At 34.4% G+C, this 6,770-nt stretch overlaps 1 long non-coding RNA gene across 1 annotated transcript; it reads right to left on the bottom strand.

Annotated features, from left to right (window-relative positions):
- Positions 1-1,536: 1,536 nt before the first annotated feature.
- Positions 1,537-6,048, bottom strand: LOC128996942 (uncharacterized). The gene is made up of 3 exons (XR_008491073.1): positions 5,262-6,048; positions 3,391-3,649; positions 1,537-1,737 (listed from the first exon to the last, which is right to left on the bottom strand). It is a non-coding gene; the product is annotated as an uncharacterized LOC128996942 (long non-coding RNA).
- Positions 6,049-6,770: the final 722 nt, after the last annotated feature.

Genomic DNA, 6,770 nt, shown 5'->3' with positions numbered 1-6,770 from the left:
TAACATTTCTGTTAATACTACTTATTTACAATTACCTGACATAGCCGAAAATTCAGAGATACATGTAATATATCTACATGATAAATTGCATTTGAACATCTGAACTGTGAGTAGGTTTTCATTGCATATTCAGTTCTTGGGGCCCAAAATAAAATTCTAAACAAATTTATAATCAAGCTTCTAGTATGGCAAGCATTCCTTTGTTTTATAACTAGAGAGTATATATCCTGGCTAAAAATCATACTTTTACGTTTCTAACTAATCATAAATGACCTGAAAGTAATAGGATATGTAGTTTTTTTTTTTTTTAATACAGTTAATAGTATATTTCGTACCTAGGGCCGAAAATGAGGTTTTGCCGGCTCGAGATAGTTTTTAAGTTCGAGACGAAGTCGAGAACTTAAATCGATCGAGAGCCGCAAAACCATTTCGGTCCGTGGTACGAACGCTATTTTTCACCACACTATACCCTATTACCACTATTCACCACTATAATAATGCATACTGATAGTCAACACAACTACAACTTTAAGGTTATGTGAAGAAATAATTTGAGGAATCAGCAAAAATAAAAATATATAGTTGCTAGGCAACGGTGACAATAACACAATTCTATTGAAATGCTATGGATTTTGATTATGTATTTAAAATGCATTCATGTTTTAAGTAAGTAAGCGGACAGCTGATTTTGCGGCCCCGGCCTGTAAAAACCTGCTCGGTCCCCAAATTATGGACAGCTGGCATCGCCAGCAAAACGTAACTTTCGGCCACCAATTAACGCATGTAATACAGCCAAAATCATGATAGTGTGGTGAAAAATAATTTTGATTATAACAATCTGTTAGCACTGCAGAACTGTATGTAAAAGCAAATAAAAGTAATATATTATTTTTATTAAGGCATGACCATGAACGCCTTTTAAGGTGAACCATGAACCATGAATGCAATTTATGGCCTGTTACTGTAGGCTATGATTCTGATTCACTCACTAATAGGCTACATTTATAAAATTCTTGAATTTGTTATATCATACTTTTAAAGACACAATACCAGAAATTATTCCTTACTAGATTAGAATCACCATTTTAAGGGTAATTAAATAAATTTCAAAATAGCTTATATTATATTAAGTTTAGGCTATTAACAAGACGCATGCACAGTAAACCTCTGAAACTTAGATTCTTTCAAGTTAGGCTATGTAAAAATCCATGTTGGAGTCCTAAAAAATGTTATTTTTTTACCACTGTTACCATTTGACTGTCTTCGCTATAAGTTGAGATCTTCATTAGGCAATTATAATTATTGTGAAACATTGACATTGCACAATTCCAATGCTGAAGGACAGTTAAGTATTTTGAATAACTTAAAGTTCAAAATTACAAGAATTAAAAATATTAAAAAACAATGACTGTGAAATAAAACAAAATATATTTTGCAAGAGTAACTTAACTAATTTTGAAACCCCAATAGGCACAATAGAAATTTTATTGATGAGGAAGTTGAGGTTTAGTAAATAAAAAAAATTAATTAGTCCAAATACAGTGTATTTAAACATTTCACAAAAACAAAGTGATTCTTCTTTTGTCCAAGTCTTAGGTCATTACATTTGGAGTTTTTTCATTGGAGAAACTGAACTATCAATTTGAGTGTGTTTGCTGTGGTGGATTTGGTTGATTTCCGTTTGATTTTCCCTGTGCTTTGTCTTGGAGTCTTAATCTCCATGGGTTCAATTGGAGTCTGAAACAAATAAGGCCTTAGTTTTTTTAAAAACATTACTCGATTACAAAAGTAAGAGGTGGTCCTTACTTTAATCAAGATTAAACCAAACTAGACAAAACTGTGAGTGTGAGATAATAATTCGCTTCTACTGAAATGAGCTGTAAAAATTAAAAAATCAAAGCTACACTTGCGCTGACACCAGGTAAAAGTAATAAAAGTAAAAATAATAGAATACTAAATCAGGTATAGTTAGGTTTCAAAGTTCCGTTAGAGGTAATTCTGAGCAATTACTTGGTCAACCCCAATTTTTTTCATATTTTACTACGGTCATCAGGAGGTTCTCAGAAAGCAAGAAACATATAATTCAAGCCCCGCAAGGTTAAGTTAGGTTAGGTTAGGTTAGGTTAAGTTAGGTTATTAATTAACCTAACCTAACCTAACCTAACGTAACGGTACTGTTACAATTGGCCTTAGAGATGTATTTGAGACTAAAAAAAAACATAAGTAAGTAACGTGTTTTCACACCCGTCACATAGAAAAGGATTGTCGGAGGAACCACTAGCCATAGCCATAACGGTACTGTCACAACTGGCCTTCCGCGCGTCTCCCGCAAGCCACTGTTATCGCTTGGACTTTGAACCTTCTTATCGCTCGGCAACCTGTACGATGGCCTTGCGGGACTTGAATTATATGTTTCTTGCTTTCTGAGAACCTCCTGATGACCGTAGTAAAATATGAAAAAAATTGGGGTTGACCAAGTAATTGCTCAGAATTACCCCGTTAGATAACAAAATTACTTTACACTAAATACTTCCATGTAGCTGTGCCACAGGCCTTATATGGAAGTGCAACCAAAATTAGCTAATACAATTTATTGTTTTTTTTTTTTTTTACAGGGATTTCATTAAAATTACAGCCACTATTAACTGCCACAGTGAGAGTAATAAGTTAGTGTCACTATTACTCTCACTGTGGCAGTTAGGCCTATGTTAAGTAAGGTTGTCACCAGATTCATATGGCAGATATCGATCCGGAAGGAAAAATTTAGGGTAATCTGAGGACTTTAAAACATTGCATGAATAACGATAAAGACACTTAGCACCTGAAAATGTTGACACTGTAGGCTAAATTGTATTCTTTAATAGGACAACAGCCTAATTATTTCTGAATATTATAGTAGGTAGTACAGTATTGTAGTTCTGATAGGGTTATATGTCTGCTTGAGTTTTAAGGCCAAAATATTATCATAAGTTATAAGTTAGCTGATAAACACCGATTTCTGTGACTGTGAAATTTTGCTATGCCAGCTTATTTTTTCCTAAAACTAAGTAGGCCTATTCCTACGATCTTATAATACATGAAAACAACCTTAACATTTTTCTAAGGCACAGAAGACTTTCATTTTAAGGTACTGTACCGGTATTTTAAAGATGGACTGCTTCTCTGGTGGAGTAATACCAGACGGGGGCACGACCACTGGCAAACGATTACATTTCAAATGGTCAGTCAGTCACTGTCAAACAACCTAGGCCTTAGTTTTTCTGTAACCCCCTGAAATGTCACTGTACAGCGCTTTGCAGAGTTAGGTTAGGTTTATTATGATCATTATGTTATTATGATAAAACCTTAACTTAATATATAATTAAGATGTAAAAGCATAACTTATCTTACCTCAACAATATCAGGCTATCCATAGAAAAGTTGTCCACGGCGGTGTTTTTTTTTTCTGAACTGCTGTACCTACATAATCGGTGAGTTCAGCGTCATCTTTAAGGAGCTTGACAAGTGCTCCAAGTCTTATCTAACTTAAACTTCATCATCAGATAAATGTTTACTGCAAAGAATCAATACTAAACAGTTTCTTTCAGATTTTTTTCTTTTGACAGCCTTTTCCCAGGATTTCAACAGCTTTGGGCGAGTTAATAGAAATCTGAAATTGTTAAAAAATAGTTAAACTTAATTCACAGTAACCTTTAGGCCTAGTTTCCATAAATCCACATACATTGTAGTTCAACACCTATACCTGGAAATGTAAATAATAGCATAATAGCTATGAAGGGCCTATGATTGATAAATAGAGCTGACGCTACTACTTGTCAGTATAGGTGCGAGTATAGGCTACTCTAAGCGCACGACTTGTTTGCGCGTGGCCCCTCCACCGCCTCCTTAGCCAGGAGGGGCCCCCACCACTGCCCGGCTCTTGGCCAATCTGCTACTAGTCGCCCTAAAAATGTTGTCTATACTGCTTCTACTCCCAGCGGATGCGTAACACCAACACATGGCACCTGTTGATCTTATAATATTTCCATCGCTTCTCTGTGAATGGTTTGCCCTTTTTACGGGTGGTTGCCATAATATTAATCTATGTTAGCCTAGCCTGACACTTTTTTAACCCACGGCTTAACAATCACTCAATAATTACTCAACCGCACTACTCATCTAAACAGCACAGTCCAATAAACTGACAGTTGATAGAACACGATAGAATACAATACTCTTCTGGTCATAAAATAGGATAATAAAATCATAAAATGTCATAAAATACTTTACGTACGACATTAAGAGACCGACTTTCGTTTTATCAACTTAGGGATATAAAATAAATAACTGCAAGTCATTAACCGTTTTAAAGGGTGTTCGGAAAACCTGTCCGATATTTTAAGGTGTTATTTATTGTACATAATATGAAAATAAGCAAAAGTTTCCATAATTTTATGTACTAAGCCTTGTGGTTTTCTGTTTATAGATATATCTGTATGTGTTTTTACATACATCTATATCTATATCTGAAGATACCACCTATAAACGTTAAAAATTTACACCTTAAAAGTCAAACTTTACGATTAAATTGGAATATAGGCCTAATATGATTTTACCGTTTGGTGTACATTTAAATAAGTAAAAAAATAGTTATATCAAAATAAAATACTCTACTACAGTAACAAAACAATAATATAGAACCCTTAGTATTTGTCAAATTCAAATTTAAATTTTAAAAAAATGTACGCAAAAAAGGAAAACAACGCGAACAGCGCTAGTCGAATGTTTTTAGAAAGCGTAGTCCGACCAATGCTACAGAAACTTTGGCTGCGTGGTGGGAGATTGGTACCGCTCTCCCCCCGCGCACCCGGCTCGCAAACAAGTCGTGCGCTTACAGTACTGTAGTAGCATGCTAGTAGGTATGATTACCAAAATAAAAATACAAGAATTTATTTTATTCAGTTAATTAATAGTTCAAATTAAAATGCACTTATGATTTTAAACAGTAAGAAGTTATCTGAAGCCCTAACCAGTCTAGGCATAAAGCTGGGTTTTCCTAGGCGCGGAAGCGGAGAGCGGAGAGAGGAACGCGGAGAGCGGAAAAGAGATTAACATGGTGTTCCGCTCTGTTTCTAGGAAAACAGTAACATTAAATTACCTAAGACAAGTGGAGTCCGCTCTCCGCGTTCCTCTCTCCGCTCTCCACTTCCGCGCCTAGGAAAGACCCGGCTTAAGTTAGCGACAACATTTCTTGATACAGTAAGTAATTATTTAAAACTTACTTGTAAAAGTGGATCCCATTTCCTTTATTGTAGGCTACGTTTCTTTGCATCCAAATTCAATACAATATCTAACCAAATTTGCTTAATTGACTCACACTCACATAATTAAGATAAACATAATTACAATAAGATATCTTGTCGTTCATTAAAGGTCAATTGTTTGGAGGACCCCTATCCAAATCATCTGTCATCGGCAACACAGTGGTAATTAAGGTAATTAAAACCTCACCCAGATAGTCTAAGTTATCCTTAATAGGTTAAGGCATCTTGGTGGGATTATAAGAATGAATGCCAACATTTCTAGTTAAAATTGTGGCTGTATTTTAGTCAATTTTAAGTTACAGTAGCCTACAATCCATAAGTAGATTAAAACAAATAAAGCTGTAACATTTGTATACAGAAAAAAATAACTAACTTAACCAGACTTATTAAAATAATTATTTCTAGTAGGTAAGTATTGAATGAATTTGATTAGTAAAGATGCATGCAAAGAGTAAAGTGTTACTGTTTTTTCACCACTCACCAGAGGGCCTGTTAAAAAGATGTGTTCTATGAGTTAATTTGAAGGTAAAATTTGTTAAATTTTAAAATTTTACCTAACCAACACACTTAAGTTTCAGGCTGAAGCAAGCTTTTATTTAGGGCCTTATTTTATTTTACATTCCAACACAGGGCATATAAAATAACATGTTAAATGGGTGACACAGTGCTGAGATTTTGTCGGCCAGTGACTATGGGTGGTGCCAGCATATTTTTTTTAATAATTCACATTTGAAATGTATACGAATAAAAAAAAAAATATGTAGGCCTAAATATTTTAGAGTAGGCTATTGAGCTATGATTTTGGCCCAAGAGGTTGTGAAGGGAGCCTTGGCCTGTTATGACATTCTAGGATTCCGGTACATAATTAAGTGAGATTATATGGACTATTTACAAGCGAATAAGTATAATCGAAAAATTCATTAGAAGATGCGTAGAAATATGTGTTCTTTTCACTTTAATTTAAGCTAAGCAAAAATTTCCGGGGGAACCCTCCGACCCCAGGTATCACATAAACACCCGGTAAGTCCGGCGCCTCTGTTGCCCAGTGGAAATCCCTTAAAATATGCTCTGTTTCCAACATACTATATGACTTACCTATCTTAACTTATTGTGTCAGTTTCATTCTTTTAAATGACCAGCATACTTTTAATTTTATTTGTATTAACTTAAATAGGCTACATCCTAATATAATTATCAATGGGGGAATTGTATGTAAATAAATCCCCCTCCTCCCCAAACAATAATTGGAACCTAGAATAATAATTCTGGAGTAATAATATTTGGTTTTTTATATTTGAACTTCAGAAACCATAAGTAAAAGGCCTAAATTGGTTTTCTAAAAGACATCATAGTTTGCGCAATTGATTTGATATTTTTATTTTGCTGATTCAGTTAAGCTATTAATAGTTTGACTCTAATAGGGCAAAGCGTTTTCAAACTCACTTAAAATTGGGAATAACTAAATAA

This window comes from Macrosteles quadrilineatus, unplaced genomic scaffold (genome assembly GCF_028750875.1).
Source record: "Macrosteles quadrilineatus isolate MER2022 unplaced genomic scaffold, UCM_ALF_1.0 Scaffold_6__1_contigs__length_79288215, whole genome shotgun sequence".
Classification (NCBI taxonomy): domain Eukaryota; kingdom Metazoa; phylum Arthropoda; class Insecta; order Hemiptera; family Cicadellidae; genus Macrosteles; species Macrosteles quadrilineatus.
The sequence above is the reverse complement of the archived record's forward strand: the minus strand, read 5'-3'. Positions and strand labels throughout refer to the sequence as shown.